Genomic DNA, 24,783 nt, shown 5'->3' on the forward strand with positions numbered 1-24,783 from the left:
AAGTGCTGGGGGATGTTTGAACCCGTGAGGTGTGAGGCGTTGAGCAAAGTCCTGCTTACACAAGGTGAGAACACGCTCATGGTTTGAGTGATAGAGGAACCAGAGTGACTGCCGAGTGCTGGCTGCTTCCTGAAGCCAAGGGAAAAAGGACTGAGGTTCTTGGAGGCAAAGTGCTTGATCTGAACATTATTTGTGATACTCATGGAGGTCTTCACTCAGCCCTAGGCTGTCTTCCCTGCTAGTTCCTCTATGCCTGGAGAGAGACTTCCAGAGACCCCGTGAGTCCCCAGCTATCCAAGATTTTGCACTGTCTACAAATAGTTGGTACTTGCTGAAAAGAGCAGATCTGAAACCACAGTTGGCAAATTGCATCAACAAGCATATTCATAGCAAGGCATTGTTCCAGTTTGTATATGTCTGAAAAGAACTGTTCAGGCATATGTTAAAGTTGGCACCTTCTCCCTGGGACTCGCTACAATCTGACGGCTGGAGCATGATAACCACATCAAGACACACAAAACACTCAGCAAATAAGGGAAAACAAAGTCCACTTGAGATGTTAGCGGGGCTGTGATGAGGATAAGGAGCAGAGGCAGAGCAGTGTCCTCTGGAGAGACCACTCATCCTGGGCTGCTGCAGAAAACGATTACATCTGCAGGCACTTCTTGGAAAGAGATCAACACTAGACAAGGAGACCTGAAAACCTGATAGCCCAGTGCTAGTCCCAGGATAATCCGTGTAAAAAGACTCAGCAACTGAAATGGGAGAGGAAGATAGTGCTGCATGAACCCCAACCATGTGAAGTGTCCTACAGGCTCAGGGCTTCAACCCACGCTGAAGGAGGCAACGCCTTGTAGTGAGGATGGACTCAGTGGTGAGGGACACACAGCACATGAAGGGCTTTCAGCCCCTGCAGAGGTCTGGACCCTGCAAAACCCTCTCCTGTTCCATGGTGAAGAGGAGCCGGGAAACACTGCCGCTCCAGCCACCAAAGGTATATCCACCAGGCCCTTGTTGTGCCTGGGTGTCTTTGTAAACAGCTCACCCTCTGGAAACCCCCTCAACTGAAAATGGTTGAAGACCATAAAGGGGAAATATCGTCCTGCTTTTGCTTTTCTTTGAATGTCCATGTACCTCTGCTGCCGAGGATCAGATGCTGGGCTGACCTGGTGCACCTGCAACATCATCAGAGCACCCTCTCAGCTACAAAACTGGCCCTGCCCCAGCCTAGGCATGTCCATCATTGCGGGGGAAGACACACGCAGATTCCCTCTTCATCCCCTCCCATCTCCTCAGGGTACCCAGCAGCATCCTGGTGGCCCTTGGAGGGTTGGAGAGGGAGGCTGGAGCCCATCTCCCCTTGGGTGCAGCTGGCTCAGCATTGGTGCTCAATCCTGGAGGTGTGTGGCTGGAGAAGGGGTCATCTAAGGCTGGCAGCAGTGTGGGAAGCTCACGTGGGAGACACCACTGCCAGTCCCCTGAAAAAGGCTGCACCACCATGCTCAGAGGAGACCAGGCTGCCTGTGAGCAAGGGGCTGTGTTGCATGGACAGGGGTAATCCTGCTGGGTCCTGGACATGTCTGCATTTCTGGTGGGGCAGCCCCAGCAGACATATCTGACTTGACCTTCTCCATCCCCCATCAGCAGCCCTGCTCTCTCCCCTCGCCCTGCCAGATTTAACAGCCAAAAGGACCACCCAGTTGTCCATGCAGGACCTGAACTGCCCCTTTGCTTGGCAGTGCTGGTGGGAAGCAGCAGGGTCCCACCCATAGGAGAGATGGCTTTGTCCCAGGCTCTAATCCTGGTCCCCAAAGGTGACTTAAGTAAATCAGGGAGCCTCGATTGCCTTTTCCACCCAAGGAGGATCACACACAGCCCCTGGCGCTCTGCCAGCAACAGCCTATGCAGAGAGATACTCACCGCCTGCACTTCTGTGGGAGCAGTCAAGCACCTGTCCAGCGTTATTAGCAGGAATAATTAATTACCTGTCCTGCCATTTCACTGGAAAGCAGCAGAAATAAGTGGCAACAACTTCTGCCTCTTCTCCCCATCTTGAGGCCTCAGACAAGCGAGCAGGAGTGGTGTAACCCCTGCACGTCCATGGAAGGGGCCAAAGGGGAGAACGGGAGCTCAGCAGTATGTGCTGCAGGACGTAACCCTGCAGCAGCAACCCCAGCGCTGGGGTAAAGCTGGGAGCAGGAACACGGGCCACCAACACTTCCATGTGTGGGAGCTCTGCTCCATGGACAGCATCATGAGGTTTTTCTTTTCCTTTTCTCTCTGGCACCTCTGATTTTCCTTGGAGATGGCAGCTCCACGCTAGGTCACTGTCGGGAGCTGCCCTGCCTTCAGTGTGAGTCCTCGGCCAAATCTGTGTGCCATTTGCGTGTCCCTTTTCCAGCTAATCTGTCTAAGAGGGAGTTTGGAGAGTTTGCCCCCTCTGCTAGCTTAAGCCCTTGGCCTCTCCATGGGGTGGGAAAAGCAGCTTTCATCTCCCACATAAACCTTATTTCCCCACCCCATCCCTGCTGGACAAGCCCCAGCGTTCAGGCTGTGCTACCCCAAAGGGAGCCCTCCTCTGGGAGCTGGAGGGCAACCAAGGACCAAAATGGCTTTTTCATGGTCTCAAGGTGGACATCGGCAGACAGACACCTCCCAGCCCCAGCTGCACGCTGAGGGGCTGCCCGTGCCCCTCAGACACCCTACACCTCCGCTGACCCACTGCATGGAGCGTCACCGGGGCTCAGCTCTGTTGGGGGGACTCTTGTTTTTGGGGGGTGAGGGTGATGAGACACGGCAAGGCTGTGGGGGACCGGGCCAAGACACCACCGGACCCCCAATGTCCCCTGTCCCAGAGCCTGGGGGAGGAAGGTGGCAGGGTGGGGGCGGGGGGGCCATGCGGCATCCCACCATCCCCGGGCACAGGACCATGGTCTGACCCGGCAGACCCCTGTCCTGGGGGGCTGGCGAGGGAAGAGTTAAAGGGAAGGCGAGCAGATCCTCCCTCCATCCTTCCCTTCCTCGCTGTTAGGCTGCTGTTTTAACAGGGGGTGGGGTCGGGGCTGGCCGCCGTTTGCCGCAAGAAGGGGGGGGAAACGTGGCTGCGAGTGTGTGTCCGTGTGTCTCTGTGTGTGTGTTGGTGACAGATGACAAAATGAGATGAGACCCCTCGGACGGGAGCGGCCACCCGGCTGCGCAGCCTGATTGCCAGCCTGGTCCCTGCCCACCGCTGCCCAGCGCCGGGGACCGGCCCGAGCCCCAGCATCCCCGCCAAGAGTAAGGCTGGGGGGGGGGGAACTGGGGGAACTGGGAAGCCGTACTGGGAGGCGGGGGATGTGGGACAAGCTAGGGGGTGACAAGGAGCGGAGAGGGGGGTTGTCCCCTGAAGGTGGGAGATGTGGGGTGCACAGAGAGCAAGGTGGGGGACCTGATGCTGGAGCTTGGCTTGCCAAAGCCTCCCCGCCCCAGATATAATTTGTTTGGGGGAGGGGGGAGATTTTGGGGAGGGGGTGGGTGGGTGGAGGATGGGCTGCCAGCGCCGATTTCTTGGTGTGACGGAGCGGAGGGAGGCTTATTTGTGCCTAAAGTCGCAGCTGCCTGGATTTGGCCCCGCGGGGCCGTTTTTGGATATGACAGCACCCAAAAATAGAGTGCAAGGCAGGGAGGGCGAGGGGGGGCAGACCTGTTTGCCAGTGCTTAGCAGGATCAGGTTATTCCCCCACACACCCCCACTCCCCTTTCCCTTCCTCAGCTTCTTTTATTTATTTCTTTATTTCTTTTGCGGTGATGTCAGGGAGGGGAGCGGTGGCTGGGGATGGGGGGTTGGATTCAGGCGAAGGAGGTTGCTGGCGGTGGAGTGATTAACGTGCAGTTGCTGGGAATTATGTCATCTGCCTCGGTGCTGGGTGGCCCTCGCCCAGCAGCAGCGGGGAGGGAGGGAGGGACGACATGGGGGGACGTCACGACATGGGGCTACCTGCTTGGGACTTCACCCGAGGCAGCACTGATGCCTCCCCGGCTTTGCGAGGACGTGGGCATCGAGCGTTCCCCAAAACCCCTTGCAACCCCCAAGCCATGGGTGCATGCTGGCAGGGCTGTGGGTGCACAGCCACCCTGCAGCCCTCTGCCTCCTGGGGTGCCCAGGCCCACGGGCTCCAGCCCCACACAGGAGAGGAGCAAGTTGCTGCTCTTCCGGCTGGCTCGTCCCACTCATTGGCCCAGCGGCCGGGTTTGGAGCAGCTGGAGAGGGTGTTGTGATGAAGGAAGGATGAAGGCAGGCATCCCCTCTGCCAGCTCCCCCGGAGCCAGCAGGGCTGGAGCTGCTGCACTGCACCAGAGAGCCCCATCTGGGGATGCAGGTGTGCCTGGAGGGGAGCGCAGGGACCCCCTCTGCCCCCTACTCTCACTCCTCAGAGCTGAGGCCAGAGCCTGGGGACTTGTGGCTGCAAGTCGCCCCCCAAGCTGGCTTGTCCCTCTGCTCCAGAGGGGAGCGTCAGGCTGCTGGATGCTCCACAGCCTCCCGAGCATCCCCCCGGGCATCCCCTGCCCCTTCCCTGTGGGGAGCTGGGGAAGGAGGACAAGGCCTGCCAGCTAAGCCAGGCATGGGGCCCCGCTGTGCATCAATACCCTCTTCCCTCTGCTCCGCATCCCGTGCAACCCCATGCAGCCCCGTGCAGCCCCATGCACCCCCATGAAATCCCATGCAGCCCTGTGCAGCCCAACGCACCCCATGCAGCTCCATGCAGCCCCGTGCAAGCCCCATGCTGCCTCATGCATGTTGTGCAGCCCCATGCAGCCCTGTGCAAGCCCCATGCAGCCTTTTGCATGCTGTGCAGCTCCATGCTCCCCACACAGAGCTTCATGCAGCCCCCATGCACCCCACGCAGCCTCACACACCTTGTGCAGCCCCATGCAGCCCTATCCTACCCCATGCAGGTCCACACAGCCTTATGCACCCCGTGCAGCCCTGTGCAACCCATGCAGCCCCATGCAGCCCTGTGCACTGTGGCAGAGGGTCAGGCAGGGAGAGGAGCAGGCAGATGCAAGCAGGAGGGCTGCAGGGAGATGCAGAATGGAGGTAGGAGGGGTGGACAGATGCTGTAGTGGGGCCACGCTGGCATTTTCTGCCCCATGTCGCAGTACATCAGAGGAGTGATGCCAACAGTTTCTTTAATATAAGCTGGGAGTCAGCAAGCACAATTTGAGCCAGGGGATGGCACTTGCCCTGTGGGATAACCTTTGGCAGCTCCCTTAGCTCTTCTGTGTTCTGCTTTCAACAACCTCAGGCACATCCTTCATCCTTAAACCTGCTTGGGCAGCGGATTATGCCAGCAGATGAGCCCTCAAGGGAGGTGCTGGCATTAAAAGACAGTGCAGGATCTCAAAGCACCCCCAGCCTCAAGCAGCCGGGGGTGGGAGGCTCCTCCATCACGTGTGGTTCGTTCACCCGTCCTCTCTCCACGCAGGGAACCGTGCGCCGTGCGGTTTGTTTATGTGTGGCCCTGGTTCGAGCGGCGATCTGCCGTGGCTATATATAGCATGCAATGCTGTCATCCGAGTTCAGCCTGGCTGGGGAATTTATTTTCTGCAAAGGTTGGGAGGCAAATGGTCTGAGAACAGACGTGGAAATGCCAGAGTGGTGTGATTCCCTGTCCGTGCTCCCGCAAGGGAACGGGGCATGTTGTCCTGAGTGTTGGCCTTGCAGTGACAATGGGGCAGAGCAGGAATGTGTGGAGGGGCTGAAATTTCTCCCGTTGGCTCCCTGCAGCAGGGATGGGCATTTAAAAAGCGATGCAGCAGTGTGCATGGCTGCATGGGCTCCGTAGAGGAACGAGACTCCCTCCTCCTTGAACTCTTTGCTGGGTCACTGGGCTGATGGCTGGAGGGACCAATGCCCAGCCCCCAGATCTAAAAGCAGGAGGTACAAAAGCATCTGAAAGTCCAACAGCTGGTTGCGAGAGCCTAGGTATTTGGGAGACAGTAGCAGCTTGTCCTACCAGCGATGAGACTGGGAGAGCTCCAGCCTCCATGGGAGCTGCAGCATCAGCCCTGGGCACCCGCCGCAGCAACCATCGCAGGGGCATCACCATGTTGTGGTGCACCATGAGGGCACCTCTTGGTTGCCCATCCTTCCACAGAAGAGAAAAGATGGTCCCCTGCCTTAAAAAAAAAGAAAAAAAAAAAGAAAAAAAAAAGAAAAAAAAAGGCAGTTGTGGAGGGTGGTTTCCAAAATGCACTGTGAAAACCACATTGCATCAGCAGCCAGGGGCACTTGCTGCATGATAACGCAGTGTGGAGCTGGAATCTGGATAAACTGGGCTGCAAAAAGTTTCTGAAGGGAGTTATGTCCTGACAAGGAAGCTTAAGAGTTAAGAGGGTGTTGCTGGAGCTGTTGCAGGGCTTAAAATCTGCTTTCTCATGAGCGGGAACTGAGCACACCAAGGAAAGCCCAGCCATGCCTGGGGCTGTCAGAGAAATCCAGCAAACAAAGGGTGAAACGAGGAGATTTCTTGTTTCCCTTCGGAGGATCTTTCCCCATTAGTCATTCTTGTCACAGGAGCTGGCAAACACGGTTATTATTTGAGGGATCTGAAAGTGAAATGGAGGCACATGTCCAGGAGCCCAGACGTCCCTGCCCCGCCAGCCAGGGACAGCAGGCAGGGACTCCCCCCAGCCCCTCCAGCTCACCCACACTTCTCCACTATGGGTAAAGCCTTTATACCCCACACCGGGTCACTGGATTCCTCCTTTGGTTGTGCTTTCTGCAGCCTGGGAGTCCTTTTCATGCAGGACTTGGTGGCACCAGGAGCCACAGGTAGGCTGTGATGCTCCACCCTGGAGGTAGTCGTGGTCCAAGCTCTTTGAGACCCTGCAATAAGCCAGGTGGTTCCCAGCAGGGAGCAACATGCTCCCAAAACTCAGCTCTCCCATTGCCCTGCAGCCCCAGACACCATCGCAAGGGGAAAGGACCACACTGACACCCCTCATTTTTTGGATTTTTGCCTTTTCCCGCTGTTCCTGTGGGAACACATCTTGGTGGGGTGAGGGGTGAGAAGGACATGTCTTCTGAGACCCTCACAGTGGTGGCCCCAGAACAGGAGGGGACCCGGCAGGGAGAGCACAGCCAGGAGGAGGTTCACCTTCCGAGGGGACAAGAAGGTCCACGTAGCTCCTTAAACAGCAAGGAAAGCAAAACCAAGTGTTAAAGCAGCTGGCTGGAGCCAAGAGCTCTCCTGGCAGAGGGAGCTGAAAGTCCCCTTGACCCAGCAGAGGAGCTGTAAAAGCTCCTGCTTCATCTCAGTGGAGCTGCTGCAAGGCTCCCCATGATCTCAGCTGAGTTTCCCCCTTGCAAAATTGTTTTTGCATTGAATATGTGGAACCTGCTGGTTTTACCTGGCTCCTGAGCCAGAAAGATTAATTTTTTCTGGGCCTTACTAGAGTTTGACCCGAGATGAGACCTGGTGGGCAGGTCTCTTCCCTCTGCCTCCTCCCCACTGACTGCTGCCATGGCTGAAATCTTCCTCCTTACGTGCATGCATTGAGTTTTGGAGTGGTCACAGGGGCTGGAAACATTTTGGGTTTTCCTTTGGATTAAAGTAGGAGGGGTCATGGGATAACGTGACTCCAGCAGCTGGAGCCTCACTGGAGCATGTAGACCATGACCAGCTTTTGTGCACAGAAGGATCCAGGACATCTACACCTACAGCAGCCTGGGCTAGCTCCGAGATCAGAGAAACCCCCGCAGCCTCCAGCAGTTGGAAGTTATGGGATTTATTCAGTGACCTGAGCTTTCCCTTTTACTCCAGGTTGGTTGTTTTTTTCTGGTTGCTTTCTGAGTGCCTGCGTGCTCTTTAGCATCCTCTGGCATCCTACCCACTCCCACCACCCACCCAACAGTCACCTCCAGCCTTTAGGTCCTCAACCGGTCCGAGTAGGTGCTGCTGGAGTCTGAACTTCAGCATTTATCAATGCAAAACGAACTCACACGCCTTACCCTCACACCAGCATGGAGACAAACAAGCCTCCCTTTTTGGGGGAGCAAATCCTGACTGCGGGCCAGCGAGATGGTCCAGGTTTAGACAGATGTAACAGAGCCTGTTCTCTCTGTAGGAAGCTCAGAAGAAAGATGATCATGTTATTAACACATGCCGCTCTTCACGCACCCAACCTCACAAATATTTATCAGCTGGAGAAATACATGGGCTCGGAAGTTGCCAAGTAACATAACAAGAGGCGCTTTTAAATAAATATATGTGTGTCTGCGGGTGACGAATTAACCAAATCCCTTGGTATGTGGCCCAAAGACATGTTTTCCTCTGAAAGCCCAGCACCAGTAATAATAACAATGATTCAAGCCAGGAAAAAAACCTGGGATAAGCAATTTCTGACCATGCGTCCAGCACCTAGTGAACCCCAGGAACAAACTGGTTCCCTGCTGGGAAGACCTGCAAGTAGAGCAATGCCCATCGGATCCGTGTACGCTAGGGAAAAATGGGGAATGAGGATGGGATGGGGGTGTTCATTTTGCAGGGCAGGTGGGAGCAAGCCCAGTGCACTTGGTTGGGTGCCATCCTGCATTGATACACCTCTCCTGTAGGTCCTATAGGACTGCTCTTCCCTATAGGCTCAGGTTTTCAAGATACCTTGTTGCAGACCCTGTGTCGTTCGGTGGGTCTCCACGCTGCCTTCCCTCCAGCCCTGAGGCCAGGCAGCAGGGCACATTGGACCTCTTTCTCTCCAAACCAGGTGGCTATTTCCCATAAATCCAGCAGGAACGTTGCTTGCCCCAGGCTGCCTGGGAATGGCATGCACTCTCCAGATGGCCAGGGTTTTCCTGTTTTCCTGTCACTAAATCCTGTGAAATCCTTGCTGTGACGCCAGTTTGCAAGTTTTGGGAGGTTATTAGGGGAGTAAGTGTTGCCAGAGAAGGGGAAGTGGGTTTGCTGATGGAGATCATTCACCCAGTTCCTCCGTCCATGGGGAAGCCCTGGCGTGTGGGGACAGGATCTGGTGGAGATGTTCCCATGCAAATCCACCGTCTCCTCCCCACCATCACCAGAGAGCATGGCCTGAGATTTTTGCAAGAAGGTTGTCGTTTTTGGGGCGTTTTGGGGTTCTTGCCTGAACCAAAGCATGAAGGGAGACAACCTGAGAATGAAACTGGTAGGCAAAGTCAACTGGGTGAGCATCTCCAGCTGCATGGTTCTGGGGAGGACCAACACTGCCTGGGGTAAAGGGGGCAAAAGACAGGCTGGATGAAGTGATGGTGGCGGATGTTACTCAGAGAGGTTGTAGATGCCCCATCCCTGGAAACATTCAAGGACAGGAGCACCTCCCTGCGCTCACAGCCATTGCCACGCCCTGCAGACACGTGCTGGAGATGATGCACAAGGGGAGGTCAGAGCTTTTATTAGCCCAGCTGCTGGAGCTGGAAAAAACAGACCAGCTTTTGAGCATAGGAGCTTGTCTCCTTGTCCCTGCTTTCTAATTATATCAGTTGATCTAGTACAAGCTCATTCCATTCCCCATGGACCGTTGCCTTCATTACATGCCCAGCTCTGCCCTTTGCAAGCACTTGAAGGAACAGCCAAGCCATCCCACCTGAGACGTTGGGAATGGGAGGACTGGCCACCCCACCTCAGACATTTCCCTGCAGTGGGGTCTTCTGCCTCCAGTGAAGCAAGGAATTGCAGGGCGATGGGGGACAGGGACATGCTGGTGTTTTTTTATGGCCAGACCATGCATCTTGCCCTGCTGTTGTCCACCCGGGGTGATTGCTTCAAAGCTGTGGGTTGGAAAGCCAGGGAGGGCTGTCCCTGTCATGGGGGCAGCTGGGTTGGCTCTTTTGGGTGGCTCAGAGAGGTAAGGACAGAAAGGAGAGGATGGAAACATCCCCAAAACTGTCAGGGCGGCAGAGCTGCCACCCCCCAGCCCCCTGCACCACACAGAGCAGCTCCCATGGCTCTCCTCCCCCAGGCACCATAGTCCTGCTCTCACTGCCTAGGGCAGGGGGGCTCTGGAAAAAAACAGGACCTGTTCTTGGCTCAAATTTCTCCCTCCTCAAATAAATAAATTTCTCAAAAGGCCTCTCAGAGAAGCCACAGCTCCACCCAGTTCCAGTTCGGCAAGGGCGTAAATACCCGTCTCCGGGAGCACGCTGAATACAGCCCATAAAGCATGGTGCTCGTGCCAGTCTCAGGGAGACCCTGATGTTCTCCACAGCTTCCAGCTCCTCCTGTAATGTAAATAATAAATCACTGCTGCCGAGCTGGTCCCTGGCCAGCCATTGCGCAGCAGGATTTTGCCCTCCTCCTTCCTCTGATCCGCAGGCTGCTGCCCTCTTCCTCCCGGCTGCTACACTCTTCCTCCCTCCTCGTGGTCTTCCAAGCCAGGATGCAGTCACAGTTGCATTTGCACACCCCAGGGGTTGACCTTTTTGGGGATCAGGATATCCCCAACAGCCAAGAGTTGGTGCAGCGGTGTTGAGTCCTGAGCGAAAAGTCTGTTTTCTGTTTTGCGCTCTGCTACTGGCATTTCATGTAGTTCTTAACCCTGCAGACCTCAGTTTCCCTCTGCCAGGCTCTGTGGCAGCCACAAACCCAGGGCAGCAATGGTAAGGGATTGTACTGAGCGAGAACTAAACGGGACTGCGATGAGATATTTTCAAACCCGACCACGTGGCTAAAGCAGCAAATGTGCCACCTGCGCACGTTTGGGGTGGGTAATCCCCTGCAGGCAACAACCAGTCTGTTCTCCAGCAGAGCCTGAGTTTCAAACCAACCCACGGCCTGGTGACATTCCTCAGTGCTAGCCAAGGGCTTTGTCTTCCCCTCCACGCTCTAAGGGGCCCAAATTAGCTTTTAATAATAATAACATAAAAAAAAAATAAATCCCTGGGCAAACAATCCAACCCAGGCGCCCGCCAGGACAGCAAACACTCCTGGAGGGGCACCAGGTGTGGTGCATTCCTGGTAGCCAGAAAAGAAAGGAAGGATTATTTCCCTCTGGCAGCAATGTGCTGGGGTGAGCAGTAGCAGCCAGCCTGGTGGGGAGCAGGGGAGCCAGCCTGGGACCCAACATGGCTGGGTCGTCCCCAGCGTCCGGCAAGGTGGGTACATGTCTTTGGGAAGAGGTCCCTCAGCCAAGGCGTGAGCAAAGCCTTGAGCGCCAGAGGCAATTAATGGTGGCATTTCTTTGTTAAATATGTTTCCCCCTGTCTGGGGCAGGGGGTCTCATGTGATAAAAGGGATTTGTTTATCCTAAAAACAAGTCCTACAAGCCACCCAAGCTACCCCCGAGCAGCCTCCCCATGCCACCAATGCCCATGTAGCCTGCACAGCTGTCTCAGTGTCAGGTTGTGTGTTGCATCTGCCACTCGGTGGTTATTCCTCGAAGCTGGAAAACGTAGTTGTTCCTTCTTTAATGAATGTTTCCATCAATCTGTTGATCTTGTCCCTTAGAAGTCAAGGATGGTTAGGACACGGTGGTTATAGCACCAGCCCCAGCTTTGGCCAGAACAGGGAAAACCCTTTTGCTTCAGTTGTCCACCCCTGACACAGGGTAAAAAGCAATTTTGCACCCTTCCTGGGGTTTTAAAGACAGGAAGAGATTTGGGTTCCCGGATAATGTTTCTCTGGGCCAGCTGCTGTGATAAAACTGGGGCATCTGCCAGTGCCAGAGCCAGGCAGCAAAACTCCCCCTGAAAGTTCAGCACAAGGTTACAGCAGGCATCCCTGTCCTCCAAGGGAGAGCACGCAAGAGATAACACCAGCGCGCACACACACGTGCACAAACACACATCCCGCACATCCCTGGCACATCCCAGCAGGGGCTGTGTCTCCATTTCATGCCCCACTGCAGGAAGAAGAATCCCTTCATTTTCTTCGGACACTTATCCTCTAAGGATCTTGATCCCGGGGGCGAGTGACACAAACACCCTTTAAATCCATCACAGCGGGCTTAGGGGAGGATTAGCCGATGCCTCTGCTGGCTTTATGCCACTCTCTGGCTCAGGGTTGGAGCTAGTTGTGGAGCCCCACATCCCACCCTGGTAGCCCCATCCAGCTTCAGGCTTCCATTCCCCAAAGGAGATGCTTGCAGGCAGAAATAGAGCAAGCCCGGCTCTAACTCCCATCAGGAAACCATTGCATCCCAAGCAAGCCCAGGCTGGCAACTCACTCCTAGAAGTGGCAAACGTTTTTAATTGCAGAGCTGGTTCTGGTGCCGGTTGAGGATGTGGATGCGCGTTGCCTCCTGCTCTCTGCCTGCACCATGCCTGTGACCGGGGAGCTGAGAGCTATTTGACCTTGGCATTGCCTGGGAGGGGAGAAAGCCCCCCTGCTCCCCTCCTTTGGGGGGCTCCCTACAGAGGAGCCCAGATATTTCCCCAGTGAAGACCTGACTTTGCCCTCTCATGCCAAGCTGGCTGGCTGGTGGGCACCGTCCTTCTCTGTCATCCCCTTCATGTCTGCAAGCAACTACCTGGCTCACTTTCCATTCTTGACACTTTTCCTCAATTTGTCTCAGCGCTGTTTTTTTCCCCCTTATCTCCACTGCCACCCACTGCATCTCCTTTACCTCTTCCCATTTCCCCTCATGAGGGCTTTTTGACTGTGACAGGTCTCACAGATCCTCCCAGGATAGCTTTACGCCAGCACAGGCAAGCTCCTGTAATAGCTGTTGACACTGTAACTTCATTTGAATCGATCTTGTTTGCTAATTAGCTGATTGCAGTAATTGGTATGAATTACCTTGGGGGATTCTGCCTCCCTGGGGGTCAGCAGTGTCCCACGTAAGAGGTGGGAATCTCAGGAGTGAGATGGCTTCTGCTCCAGGGTCACCTCTTACAGGTATGGCTATGACTTACAGAGATGCAGAGGAGTTGCAAGAGGGGAACTACAGCCTGGTACAGTGATCTTTAATGCCCAGAGTGCCCTAGAGGCACCAAACCCTCCAGCACATTCAGACCAGCTACTGGAAAGCCTAAAATGGATAAAAGTGCCTGTTTAGGGCGTGAAGTGATGAGTGGATGCAACTCTTCGCTCTTCCTCAAAATGCAACTGGAGATCACTCAAATATTGGGTTAAAGATAAACCAAAGTAGCTTTTCTCAGAGGGCATAATTCCCTTGCAAAAATTCACTGCTAAAAACCAAAACGTCATTAGGGTGGGTGAGGAGGAGCCAGGCAGTGTCAGTGCCCGTCCGATGGCATCAAACCATTTGGGGGGTCCAAAGGCAACCTTGGGCATGAGGTATCTCTGAGAAGCTTTGTGGCAGGGGTGATACGGGGAAAGATCAGTGGGTTTCTCCTCGTCCTAGTCCTTTTTTCTCTACGCACCAGCTTTGCAGGGAGGATGGAGGCTGGGAGGACCCCCACAGAGCCCAGCTAGAAACAGCCCTGTCCCAGCCCCTTGTCAACCAGTCATGATCCATCACTTCACCACTCCCCACCATACACTTTAATGATAACTCATACTCATTTTTTAACCAGAATAACTGCATCACTCCAAACTAAAGCATTTCATTTGAGCCTATTTCCATCTGTAAAGCTGCCTGGGTCATCTAATACAACCTGCCCTAAATGAGGTTGAACAAATCTGTGAAGTCCTATTTTGCATGAGCTGTCTATTTATATTGATGGCTTCCCACGCTCCATCCCTCCAGTCCTGCATCACTTTCTGCCAGGCTAAGCTGCATCACTCCAGCTCTTCTTCTTTCCACTCTTTGTTGAATATTGCCCTGCAATTATCCTCTTTCCAGTCTTCTGGGATCAGAGAGCAATCTCAGCACTGTTTAGAGAGGATGAGCAACCGGCCACACCACTCCCCACCCTGCTTCTATGGGACTCCTGGGAGCAAATTAATCTGAGCTCGCTGTTTAAAAATGTTTATCCCTAGGCCATGCCATTTAGTTTCTTCCTGGGTTACTAATGGACTAGAAAGCACTTCGTCGCCCCTGTGCAATACGAGAACATCAGCCTGCTTTTGCCAAAGCCAGAGGAGAAATTATTGAGCGTTTCTGCCTTTTCCCCATTGTTATCAGCAATCTTCTCATCTCTAGCTTGGGGACAGGGAACACTGCTGCAGCTCAGTTATTTTGCTGCTCTTCATTTTGCAAAATCAAATCAAAAGTTGCTTCCTCCCTGTTGTCCGTGAACCTCCAGAAGAGACCTGATATTGCCAATGCTCGGGAAAGGGACTAATTCATTGCAAACTGAATTGCAGAGTAAATGCCACAATTTTCTTGACCCAGAATACCATTAGGATCTTTTCAGTAGCCAGTGTTGATTCTTTTGTATGTTGGGTGGGGAAAAGACAACCCAAATGAAACTGGGTTCTCCAAGACCCTTTGACTCTCTGCCAGTGCTGCCAAAAGGACGGATTGTTAGCCAGACCTTTTATTCTTTATTTTAAGAAGGTGAAACTATTAGCTGGGCATCCACTGGCTGCATAAAGATCATAAACAGGTCTCAACCACATGTAACGCCATCAGCCACTGCCAGCCACCCTGGCTGCAGAACCTTGCCATCTGTGTGGGTCACTTGTCCTCCTCTGGAATGACAGCGGGGCCACAGGGAGCCCCAGGGCCAAGTGTCACAGTCACAGCCGATGCAAGCCACCTCTGCAGCCAGGTTTTCAGGTCAGCATGACCTGAGGCTTCCGTAACCTTCTGCAGCCATCCCTGATGCATTCTGAGCGCTTGGCAGAGGCAGAAAGCAGGCGGTGGTGGATACTAAAGGAGATCCTGGGTTTGCACTGTTTACCTGGTAGCTGAGTTTCAAAACACACAAGAGGCAGCCAGACCCATCCATGGGGTCTCAGCAGCAAAAGGGACATGCTGGGACTTTGTGATGGCTTGTGCTTGCTGTGGTAGAGGGGTGAAGACCCCTGGCAGCTTATAAAAAGGCTGCATCAGACCCAGCCAAATAGGAGCTGGCCAGGAGCTGGATACCCCATTTTTACCACTGCGGAGGAGTTTTGCTGGTGGAGCTGTCATGGAACAGCTCTGCAAAAGATGAGTGGCATGCATGGGGGTGGCTGGCTTGTTTGATCTAAGGGAGGAGCTGGGTGAAGACATGGGGCTTGTCAGAGAGAAGACCCAGGCAGAGAGCAACAGCAGTAGGAGAAGCCGATGCTTTTCCTCTCCAAAGGTCTGCATGGTTGGACACAATGAAATTCCCTCCTCCCTCTCTTACCCTAGAAGGCCACAGCCCAAGAGGCATTCAATGCCGCATTTGAATCCATTCAAAACACATCAGGGTCAAACCTTTTTAATGCAAGAAAGAAAATAAACCCAAAGACAAAAAGCTATTCTGGAGGAGGGGAGGGGAAGGAAGTGGCTCCCAAAATACCAGTGACAACCCTTTCTTTAACCCCAGCTGCAGCTGTGGGTTGGGTGTCTCTACACCAGTGGGACCTAGCCAGGCAGAAGATGTGAGCACATCCTTCTGCACCTTTCTTTTGGTAGGAGAGGGTCCCAGTGACCAAATCGCAGAGTTTTGGTTATGTTGGGTTAGGACCATGAGATTTGGGTGCTGGAGAGGGGGCATCTTTTGGTGGGAAGGGTTGAGCAAGTCAGGATGGGCTCCTGCAGGGAGAGGGGAGTTGGCTAGCACCAAAGCTCACCAAGCTGATTGCATCTGGCTTAAATACCATTTAATACAATGTGGATGCCTCCTCTACCCCATCTCCTGATCTCCTGTGGTCACCACCTCTCTGGCCAACAGGACCCCATGGCTGTGTGGGCTCCTGGAGTCACCTCGTAGCTTTCAGAGGCTGTGTTGCCCGTGGCTGTGATCCCAGCTGGATGGCTGGAGGCAGCCAGACAAAATCCTGCTCCCTGCATCTCCAAAATAATTGGGGTTGTATCTTTCCTGCATTTCTGCTCTTTAGCTGGAACCACTAGGCGAGGCTTTTTGAGAAGGGGCCTTCAACCCATTCCTACGTGGGTTTAAAGCTCTGGCACTCGGGAAGAGGTGGGGGAGGTCTGCAAGCTTGAGGAGGGAGTGGATTTCAAACCAGAGACAACTGAAATCCAGTTTGATGGGAATGGATACATACAAGGTCCTACTTTCTGTTGGGCGTCTTATTGCAGTGGAAGAGGGCACCTGCAGTATAGAAAACCCCACTGGTAGGGTGCACCCCAAAAGGGATCCAAACAAACCCCTAGAGAAGGAGAAAAGAGTGAGGGTGCTCAGCCCACCCTCCTTTCAATCCGACCTCTGCTGGGATGCTGACCCTTCTCCCACAGGCCCTCTTAGTGCCATCTCCCACCCCAGGACTCCCGTGTGCTCCTGAAGACAGGGCTGTCCCTCAGAGGATGACCAGGGGTCCCTCTGGAGACAAGCTCATGGTCTGTTTGGAGCAGCTCAGAGACAGGCGATTTCCCCACAGCCTGCCATGTCTCTCAGGAATTTGCAGTCTGTGATGGGTGAATCAATATGAGTGGGAAAACTCTGGCTATTTTTATGACCACTGCCATCTGGGGGTGTTTAACCCCTCTCCCTGCTCCCACAGCCGTCATCTCAGCAGTGCCTCACTTGTGGTGCGGCCACCTCAGATTGGGAGTGAAGTCAAAGGCAAAGCTCAACAGCCACCATTAACACAATGCTGATGCTAGCAATAATGGCTCTTCAGAGGCAGTGCCAGACTAGAAGCAGGCAAAAAAGACCCTTCCCATGACAAATAGGTGCCAGCCTCCCAGGGTGGTGCTTCCTAGGATGAGGAGATGAAGGAGGCAGGATCAAGGTGACCAGGAAGAGGCTGTTAAGAGCCATGAAGACAAGGCAAGAAGCTGTGCGGAGATGTTTTTTCCAGGGTCTACCTATCTGCTTCTTCAAGTGCTCAGAGGTCTGTCTGCACCAGGGTGATTCCCCTACTATAAATGCACAAAGTAAAAAGCTCCTCACCAAGTCATGGAGAGCTTCTCCAGATCTTTCACTCCTCCTGGAACTAAGGGCCACTTGGCATCATGGCATAGTACAGCTAAACAGAGGATCTGGGTCCTTAGCATCTCCTCAGGGGCCAAACTGCCTTCTCCCAGGGTTGTTTTTGCTTCCCACAGTGTACCCAAAACATCAGCCACCATCTCCCCTTCCCCACCATCCCACCTTCCTGATGGAGATGAGTTCCTTGTCTTGCCTTGCTCTGACAACTGCCCAGCCTGCTGCTCTCCTCTCCAGAGCTGTGTCCCCTCCTTCCCATCCTGCTCATGCCCAGCCCTGGCTGCCCTGGACTGACATAAGAAAGCAAAGGTTTCCCCAACAATAAAATATCTTTTCGTGGAGACAGCATGCAGGACGGTCCTATTGAAAAATTCACGCTATGTTTTCAGTGTGTCAGCAATTAAACCAGGCAAGTGACACGGATATAGCTACCTTCATGATGGTTAATCTATCCTCAGTTTAGAAAATTCCCTGGTTTATTTTGTTTTAGTTTAGCTTTAACATTAACACATTAACATTAGTTAATGTATTAAGGTATTTTGTGAGGGTTTTGTGGGGTTTTTTCCCAGTATCATGCACACACTCTGCATTATGATCATTAGTTTTCCCAGATCTTTCTCTGAACTGTTACTTTCCTGGGATGCCGTGGGGGCACTTTGTGTTTTAGGGATGAACAGCAGGGAAAATCAATATGAACAATGGGCAAGGATAGATAAAAAGGGGTCAGTTAGACAGCCTGCTTTATATTCCCTCAATACACTCCCAAATCTGACTTCTGTGCATTTTGCACTTGCTCATGGCGGATTTCTGGTCATTGAACTTGTCAAATTTCCCCTTGAACCCAGGTACCCATTGAGCATCAGCTCTGTCCCATGGCAGGGCACGCCCCAGACCAGCTACTGCTGCATGAGGAGGGGTTCTCTTAATTTTCATCCTGATTTCTTCCTTTACCTGCCTCCTGAAAGTTTTTGCCTAAGTTTTCTTCCCCTCCACACTGAAAATGAGACAGAGATCAACATCTCTGTGTCATTTGGCCATGACTCCAGTCCTGCTCCCAACTGCAAGCTTTCTGAAGCACTGTCCCAAAGACACCAACGCGCTTGTAAAGCCTCCTGGGTATGTCTGAGCAATTCATCGGCATGGATTCATTTAAAAACCTGCAGAGGAAAAATGCTGAAAATACTTCTGGTATTTGTACAGGCAGATCCCACGGCAATCCCTGTCAGCAGCACAGGTGAGGTGAACGGTGTGGGATTGCTTGCAGCTCAGACAAATTAATAAGGATGCTGTGCCGAGATGAATTCTGCCCCAAATATATGAAGTGCAAGCTTGTAACATGTGCCAAGCTCCTCTGGAGCTTGTTTCACAAGTGCTTCCCATTTTACATGCACATCTGAGGCATCCTGCTGCCCTGATCTCAAGGTAGGGCTGAGAAAAAAATAGAGGAGTGGTGAGACCAGGTGGTTGCTCAGCCTCAGGCAGCTGCCTTCTGCCTTTGCACATCTTTGCCCCGTACCAGCACAAAGCACCAGGAGCCTTTGCCTGGCTTTAGGCTGTAGATGCCAGGCTGATTCGGGTTGGATGGACAGCAGAAAGCAGGGTGGTGGGAGTTCAGTGGAGGTGTGAGGCTTGGTCACCAAAGTCTTCTTGCTGTGCAGTGGGGGCTGGATGGATCGTGGGCGGATCCTTGGCCTGATTTAGGGTGTATTGGCTATTTTCTTAGTGCAAGGTGTTTGTGCCGAGCTGACCAATGCATGCAAACCTGCTGGGACTAGGGAAGAGGGATGTTATGAAGGGCTGGTGTGTGGTCCATGCTCAGCAAGGAGAGGGGAGGGGAGGACAAACACTGAGCTACATGGACGTGGGATGGGAACTGAAGGTCACCTCATCTACTTCTTCACATCTCCCTCCCACAACCACAAGTCAAGCAAGTGTTTCTCAAGTCATTTGTCATCTGTAAGGCTTGGACCAGTACAGAAAAAAAGCCTAAATGCACCAAATACAGCCCAGGAAGAAACACAACGCAGGGTTACAGTCAGGATCTCTCTAAGTGAGGATGAAGAGGCCAGAGGGATGGATGGCTTCTGTGCACAGAGCTGGATGTCCCCATGTGTGGCAGTACAGGTGCCCTGCTGTGACTTCATGGAGCAGAGAGCAGCCAGGAGTGCCGTGTCCAAACTCATCCCTTGCCAGCTCCAGAGCCAGCATTGCTATGGAGATGATTTTCATCTCCACCTAACACGTACCACAAGTCTGCTTCAAACGAGTACCTAGGAGCTTCTCCCTGGCCTTGCTTTGTTGTTTCAAGACTTTTGGTCACAATATCCCATAACAGATGTAACAGGATAACAAAAGATACAGAGAAAGGGAATCAGTAGGGAGTGGGGTTTTATGGAGGACAACTATCTAGGCTAGAAATCTCCAGCCTGGGAAAATGACTGAGAGGAAGGTCTAAATACAAGGGTCTGTAAAATCATCACTTGCAGGGGGAATAATTCTCATAATGCAACAATAACGGATCTCAAATCATTTTCATTTGCTCTTTGCATTCACCTTCAGGTAGCCTTGTCATTGGTGTGACCTTGAGGGAGGCTGGGGTCTGCTCTCGGACACACTTGCCCCAACAGTCCCGGAACAAAGCAGGCTTGAAACCCCTCTTGCTCACAAGCTCTGCCTGGCTCCCTAAACACACTCCCCATGACGCTGAAGTGTGTCAGCGCCCAGAGCACACTTGGCTTCACAGGTGATGAAAACACCAGCTAGACAGAGGTTAAAGATCTTTCCTAAAATGTATTTGAAGCTTGGGGACCAGGAGAAGGGGTGAGCTGTGCATGGGGCATGGATGATTACAGACGTCGCTGCTTTGACAGATGTGGATAGGCTGTGGAGAGCAGAGAAGCTTGACCTGAGCATCCTCTGGAGGATTTGCAGCTCTGGAGGGGAGATGAGGGAGGGGGGCCATGCTGTAAATGAAAATCCAGTCTTCAAGCTCCATCCAAAAGACATGTATGGGTGTCAAGGACATCACTGAGTCTGGAGAAGGCATCTTGCTGCCTGATGAGGCAGAGGCAGAAGCTGAGGCGTTTGGGACTTGATCCTGGCCATGAGGAGTTTTTCAGTGCCTGGCTGAGACCTCTGTACTTCAGCACAAGGCCAGATAAATGTGGTGACCACCTCCTCCTGGGTTCTTACAGGGTGGTTGCTGCTGGTCTGGCACTAACTGGTTGTCAGCAACTGAAAGGAGCCTGAGGGCCAAGAGGTGGTTAAGGAAGAAAATCAGCTTTATGTGTGGGATGGGAGACTATTTGACCAGGAGAGGTGCAGGGACATGCACATGGGAGGACGGGGTGGGGAAGATGTCAGCTGTAATGGGAATGGGACGGGAAGGACTTAGGAGGAACGTGGCAGGATCTGGCATGGCTTCTGCAAGAGGAGCAGGCTGGAACTCTTCAGCCTGGAAAAATGATGGCTAATGGGAGATATGAAAACTGGAAGCTGGAGGAGAATTATTAGATGGGCTTGCCTTAGGCTTTTGGCACCACTGGGAGAGAGGATCTGCGCTTGGTAGGTGTTAACCTGACCTGGTAAATCTGCTCTCCTCTCCTGGCTGATAGCGAGCAAGGGACTGAACAGGTATGGTCAGCTTAGACCAGATTAGCTGGGTCCAAGTTCTTGGCCATACCTCCTTGTCCTATCTAGACCCTGAATCAAAACTTTCTGTGTTCTTTTGAAAACATCCAGAGCTTGCTTTCTCCTCTGCAAATCATTTACAAAATTGCTTTCCCTTTCCCCCGCTCCCACACCATCCTTCTCCACCCTCCTCTTCTCTCCACTTAGAAAGAAGTGCCCTTTGCTTTGCGACTGGAGTATCATTCCCTGCCTTCTCCCCGTGACACTGGTGTTGGGGAGGAAATAATTTCTGAAGAAGAAGGGGTATTTAGTGGTTCCCCAGAAGCAGAGGTAGAAGCACTACCCTGGGAGCCCAACGCTACTTTCCTCTTGGTAGCGGAAGCAGTGTTGGCAGTCCCGAGGTGGAGTCTCAAGGACTCATTGCTTAGCGGGTTATCTACATGCTTAATTTACCCCTGCCCTCACAAACCCATTTGAAGCCTTTTCTCACAGCTGTAACCAAATACTGCTTTGGCAGCAAGCAAAGTGAAAACGAGACGTAAGCAGGGTTAGGTCAGGAGGGCAACGCAAGCAGGTTTTTCTCCCTGGAGGGGAGAAACACAGTACAATGCCACGTTACTCCATCGCTCCGTAAGCTGCTTTGCAAAGCTCAGGTGAGCAATAGAAGGCATGAAAGCCTGTAAAGGGAGGGAGGAAAATTTTCCAGTAAGGACAGAGCCATTGCCCATCAGATTTTGACAGCTGATGGTCATTTCATGGCTGATAGGGTCAATGAGGAAAGATTTTGGATCAGTCACAGGGTGCTGGAGGGAAAGCACAAGAGGACACCAGTGCCCTGCAAGAAAGTTTCGGCTAGAGACAGGTCAGCAGAGATAGAGACATCATGGTTTGTTGTTGGGGGTTTTTTTAATTTTTTTTTCCGTGTTTTTTTTTTTTGTTTTTTTTTTTTTTTTGCCTGTTGTCTGACCCTATGGGTTTTCATTTTTCTGGAAAGACCATTTCTGACCACTGACACCAGAGCTCCTGCAGCCCCTGAGAGTGATTGTAAACAGGAGCAAAAGGGTCTTCCTTCTGTGCAGGTCTCCCCTCACATCCACTGAGTTATTAGCCATCAGGGAAGCTGGCAGGGTTTCATTAGATATGGCTCTAATTACAGCTCACTTTAGATTTGTAGCCCTCCTCTTTCTCCATCCTCTAGTTCTTCATAACTTGCAGGTGGAAAAATGCAAAACAGAGAAAGAGGGAGGATTTGTCACCCCTCTCTATAAGTCCAGGATAAAGACATTTTTCTATCTGAGGATGGTTAATGCAAGCTGCACACATGCACTCACACACACCCAACAATCCAACTAGAAACATTTTCTCATCGAGTCCTTGGGATGTTGGTGTTTGCTGCCATGCTCCTGGCTGTGCACAGCCCCACTTTTCAGAAATGCACTGGCTTGATGGGGTGTCTAAGGCTTTTCTGAAGTTAGGAAGCCTTCCAGATGAGATGTCCCCAGGCAAAACAGACACATGGCAAATGTGGTACTAGCAGTGCATGGCATGGGGCCGCGGGGGGTTACAGTAAGGAAATGGTATCTGTGCTCAGCCAAGCGATGCTAGTCCATCAGAGCCCTGAAAGATGACGTTGGGTTAGAGGTACACACCATGTTGCTGGAGGAGTCTCTCTGGGGCTATCTCCTCACCGATGCATTTGCAGCAGAACTACAGGCACTTCCTGGTGTTCTCAGGGCATTTATGAGCAAATGGGAAATGGGGAGGAAAGCCAAACTATACCTCATTTGCCCTCCATCCCTGCCCCAAGGCTTGCTGCTGTGCCCTTTGTGCTGCCAGACCCTGTGAAAGGGCAGCTACCCTCAGAAAGCAGAGCCTTGTCCCATGGCTGTCTCCAGCTCCACGAGCAAGACAGAGCACATGAAAAGCCCTCCATCAAACCAAGTTGTTTGCAACCTCTGCATCCATTTCAAGGCATTATTTTCTTTTTGCAGAGGATCTGGAGGGATGGGAGAAGCATTCAAAGCCCAAAGCTGGTTCTCAAGTCCAAAGCTGGATGAGCAAAAGGGTTTGTTTAATACAACAGAGCAGAGAACCCAGAAACCTGTGAGAGCAACACCTCCCTGCAAATCAGGTCATTTATTTAGCAAGTGAAAAACAGCTTCCCAAGGTTCAGAGCACTATGGTAGAAATCATAAAGCATTTGAAGGAGGCGGGAAAGCCAAGCCCTGGCTTTGCCACTCCTGCCCTCCCACTGGATCCCCACCATCCTGGCAGGCACCGAGGGAGACCACAAAAATATTTCACTCTTTAGACACCACTTCAAACCCTCAGAGCCACCCTTTTCATGGGCACTCGGGTCAGCTGCCACACTAAACTCCAAATATTTTCCTAGTTGGCAAATAAAAAAAATCTGTATATCCATGTCTAGCTCTATAGTCAATGTATGTGAAATGATAAAGCCCCTGGCACATATCTTGGAAGAGCTAATTATAGGATTTGGAAGCTAACGTGATAATATTTTCTTTAGATGTGTGGTGCAGATGTAATTACTTCTCCAGAGATGCCAGCCGCAGATGACGCAAGATGCCCTTATGTAAAAAGCTTTTATTATGCAGCTATGGATATTTTCCCTCTCTGGCCCATCCTCTACTTTCCCCTCAATGCCTTCTTTTCGTTTTTCACCCTAAACTCTCTATGACTTATTCAGAAGGTGACAGGGTGAGGTCAGTAGGCCAACAGGATGTCAAACAGAAGGGCAGTCTTGTAGAAAGCTGTTCCTGGGTTTCCCCATCCGCCTGGTCAATGAAGGAGCAAAAGGAGTTAATGGCTTTGCATCTGCTGCATTGGCTTCAGCAGGGCTGGGCGAAGGCCTCTATTCACCTTTCCGCCTGATGGAATGGAAGGGGGTCATGTTGGAGCCAGTTCTCGCCCCCAGCCCTGGCATCTACTATGGCTTGGACGTCAGCAGACGTTGGGCAGCCATCTGCTCCATCCGGCATGCAGTGGAGGAGCACCTGCATGGAGAGCCCACTGTCCCCTCTCCAAGAAGGGGCTGGAGGATGCCAAGAACTGCAGAAGAAAGCTGGTTTGTCATCGCAGGGATGAAGGGTTGGTGAGACACAAACATTTCAGTTGCTCCAAAGGTTGCTCCAGGGTACGCAAAGATCTCCCAAGTGACCCACAAAGTTGCTTCTGCCAGGGAGAAACCACAGCATGATCGCAGACCTCCAGCCAAAAACACTTCCAAACCAGAGTGATCTTTGCCTATGGACACTTTCTGAGGTTTTCCATTTTTTTTGCTTCACATTCTGTGTCCCACTGCTTTTCTCCTGTGGCTGGACAGGCAAGAGAGGTCAGAGGCATGGGTGCCTCCAGGGCATAGGCTTCCTTCTCCACGGGTGCTGGTTAAAGGGGGGACAGTCCCATGACATGACCAGTAAACCCTGCCTGACTGCAAATATTCAGGACAAAAGGTTGATAAACCTCCTGGAGGTATCACCCCGCACCTGCATCACATATTGTGGCTGTGCACCCTTCTGCTCCCACCCTCTTCCATCCCTCTCACCTGGCCAAACCTAGGTCCTTGCTGTGTTTTAGGACTAATATGTGATAGGGAGGAGTGACTCGTAGCTCTGGGCCACCCTGCCACCAGCTGAGGTTGCAAAGCTGGGTCATGAAGTCCTTTCCTTCTCATTTTCTCTGCACGGCATCTGAGCCAGTGCACAGCTTGAGGAGACGAGCCTGGAGGTGAAGCAAGCCTGAACCCTTCAGTGACTGGGAAGCAGACCCCAGAGTTTAGAGAGCTGAGAGAGGGGGAATTGGCCATGCACCTTCTAAAGAAAAGAAACTGAGAGAGCTGGAGCAGGGAATGGAGACAAAACCACTGGTTTACCCACTGGGGAAACGCTTTCCAGACACGGTCCAGTGCCAGACTGCAAAGGAATTTGCTTTCAGGGCAGGGAATACCCACATTCCTCTGAGGACAAGGAAGCCGGGGAAGGCAATAGCTGGGGGATGTTGTACTCAGGTTATTTATTAAGTGCAAACTGTAAGCTCCCTACGGCCCAGGGCCATCAGCTGATCATGGATTTAGATGGCATTTCAGCCCATGCCTCCCTTCAGTCAGCCAAATCCCTCCCGTGGACTGTCAGCTTGTGGGTCCTTGTGGACTGGAAAGGGAGTGTAGACCTTGGGTCCTACCCAGAGAGGCT

General features: G+C 52.5%; 1 protein-coding gene across 1 annotated transcript in view; it reads left to right on the forward strand.

The window, feature by feature from the left end:
* Nucleotides 1-3,095: 3,095 nt before the first annotated feature.
* Nucleotides 3,096-24,783, forward strand: part of LZTS3 (leucine zipper tumor suppressor family member 3) — a 55,958-nt gene continuing 34,270 nt past the window's right edge. The window contains exon 1 of the mRNA XM_055796130.1: nucleotides 3,096-3,276. The gene's annotated coding sequence lies outside the window, so the exon portion shown is untranslated. The remainder of the gene's footprint in view (nucleotides 3,277-24,783) is intronic.

This window comes from Falco peregrinus, chromosome 2, assembly GCF_023634155.1.
Source record: "Falco peregrinus isolate bFalPer1 chromosome 2, bFalPer1.pri, whole genome shotgun sequence".
In the NCBI taxonomy this organism is placed as follows: domain Eukaryota; kingdom Metazoa; phylum Chordata; class Aves; order Falconiformes; family Falconidae; genus Falco; species Falco peregrinus.